Raw genomic sequence first — 2,899 nt, 5'->3', positions numbered from 1 at the left:
ATTATTTCATATGTGTGAATAGATCGAATCACTATTCAAATTAAGAGATTTTTTGTACACACCACGACCCGTTATTTCTGAGAGATCATGGTGACATTTTATAATACAAAGAAACATTTACAAGCGGACACCTCCCAAATTCATCGAACGCAACTACAACGGATTCATTAATGCAATATATTCATATTTATAGCTGCTGTATGGGCTTACGGGAAATTATCATTCGCAAATTTCTTTTGCAAAAAACAAAACTTGTTACTGAAAATTAGAAAAATATGCCATGTAACACTATTTTTAATACAACTGGTAATTAAATAGGTTCTGGCACTGTCTCACATTAAGTTTTATATTTAATTCCAGAGACAAGTAATCTTCTTTTTTTAATGTCAAAATAGAAAGTGTAATCAATTCTTCTATATTACGGCAATATAATTTCCCTAGCAATCAGATTTTTTTTGGTTCAAAATGAACATTTCCTTTTTTTGTATACAATGAAGGGAACTTATCACTTAAATTGACCAACAACGGATAGCATATCACGTAATCATATTTTCTTAAGTATTAAGATCATAATAAACATGAAAATATATTAATTGTGACAACACCATATGGTGATAAATTTGGATGATGGCAACAATAATTTTAATTAACAAATCTATTCCAATAACAATGATGATGATAATAATGAGAACAGAAGCAACAACAAATGAAGGCGTTGTGTTTAAGGGTAACATTGGTAATTCTGAAGGTTTGAATATTCCGAAGGTTCGTCATTACGAAGGTTCGTTAGTCCGAAAACGAAATAAGGTTCGTTAATCCGAAGGTTCGTTAGTCTCCCCAAAAATGAAATGTTTCGTTTGTCTGAAAATGATATTAATCTATTTTAGGAACAAAAACGGTGTTGTAATTAAAAATCAACAGGATATTATGCAATTATAGTTTCAACCTAGAATGATACATGTGCATGGTGTGGTCAAAGCATGTATTGCTTTAAGAATTGGCGCTTGGATCAAATATCTTAATTTTGATATTCTCTGAGCAATTGCTGCCTGATCGAGCAAATGGATTAAGTATGTTGGGGACTGTGTGTTGGTCACATGTGAATAACCTCCAGATAAGGGGATTTTTTAGGGGAGGGGTATAATTTTTAACAGCTTCCGCCGGTTGTGATAAAAAAATGCCTATTTTCAAAATAAAATGTGCCCTATTTCGAAATTAAATACTATTTAAAGTACAACATAATGCATTTCAGTTTAGGAAATCACAATTTTTTGCTCATGCTTCGCACTCGCCTCAGTTATTATGTAGTAAGGTACTCACCCATTTTCTGGTTAAAAAAATGCTTAGAATGTCCAGTTATCAGGTTGGAATATCATACATTTTCGTTAGATTTTTCTTTAGGTAGATATACATCTTTTTCATGAACTGCCCGGAATGTTAGATTTTGATTTCTTATTGGTATGTCCAAAAATTTGAGCTTGCGATTAGCGCTCGCAACATCTCGCAAGGGATGCCTTTTTAACAGTATGCCATATAATTGTCCCCATTTTTGACCAAAAAGCGAATTTTAGAACTTGGGATTTAAAAAGCCTTAATATATAATAATAAGAAATCACTTCAAAAAGGCTTTGCTCAATTTAATTACTACAAAACACACAACGAAATCACACAGATGATAATGTCATGGTGAAATTATCACCAAAAGGCCCATTTTTACATATAAGTGCCCCTTTTGGCTTTGCCCCCCAAAGGAAAATACGTTTCGCCGTGCCCCTGCCTTCATATCTTCTCAACAATTGAAAGTGAAACGGTGTTTCTACCCCCCCCACCATGTTTTTCTGATAAACGAACCATCGGAATAACAAACCTTATTTCAATTTCGGATTAACGAACCTTCGGAAAAACGAGCCTTATTTCGTTTTCAGACTAACGAAACTCATTTCGTTTTCGGACTACAAACCTTCAGAATAACGAACCTTATTTCGTTTTCGGACTACAAACCTTCAGAATAACGAACCTTATTTCGTTTTCGGTCTAACGAACCTTTGGAATAACGGACCCTATTTTGTTTTCGGATTAACGAACCTTTGGAATTACACCACAAATGTTCGGATCAGAAAACCTTTTTTCGGTTTCGGATTAACGAACATCGAGGTATAGGCAATTTACGTTTTTCGGAATTACGAAGCTTAACCATGGTTTAACCATGTTTACTACATGTTGGAATGGCTTTTAAAAATTCATAAATTCCTTATCCAGAACTCTTTTGCAAGGGCGAAATCCCTTTTGATAAATATTAATTGAAAATAGGAAAGCATGATCAAAGGATTCTCCTTCCTTACTAGTACTTAACCAATATTTTTTTATGTTATTGGAATAAGACGGGGGACATGGATTAGAATTAAATCTCACTGCTACAAGATAATATATGATTGACGTGCTATATGCAAGCATTACGAGAAACAGGAATAAACTACAATTACTGTATAGATTCATGAGCTCAAAATAATTCTGTTAAGAAACAAATTTCATATTGATTTGAAGTCATGAAACAAGAAGTGCTTCCCTTCATAATTTTCATTTACAATTAGTTTTGTATTGACAACTTTTTTTTCAAAGAGAAATAAGAAGAGATTCTAATAAACAGACTTTAATCAAACGCTAATTGGGGAAAAATGAGGGGGAGGGATGGTATCATGACCTGAAAATATAAAAGACACGTACACTGTAAAAAACGAAGTGCTAATGTAGCACTTACAGTGCTTGTATAGTGACTGAACTACGAGTGTTAATTTTCTAGTATAAATTTGAACTAGGAAATCAGCACTATAGTAGTGCAGTCCCTATACAAGCACTGTAAGTGCTAAATTAGCACTTCATTTTGGTTAACAGTGTATAC

The sequence above is a fragment of the Lytechinus variegatus genome, chromosome 12 (genome assembly GCF_018143015.1).
Source record: "Lytechinus variegatus isolate NC3 chromosome 12, Lvar_3.0, whole genome shotgun sequence".
NCBI lineage: Eukaryota > Metazoa > Echinodermata > Echinoidea > Temnopleuroida > Toxopneustidae > Lytechinus > Lytechinus variegatus.
This window is presented reverse-complemented; position numbering follows the sequence as displayed.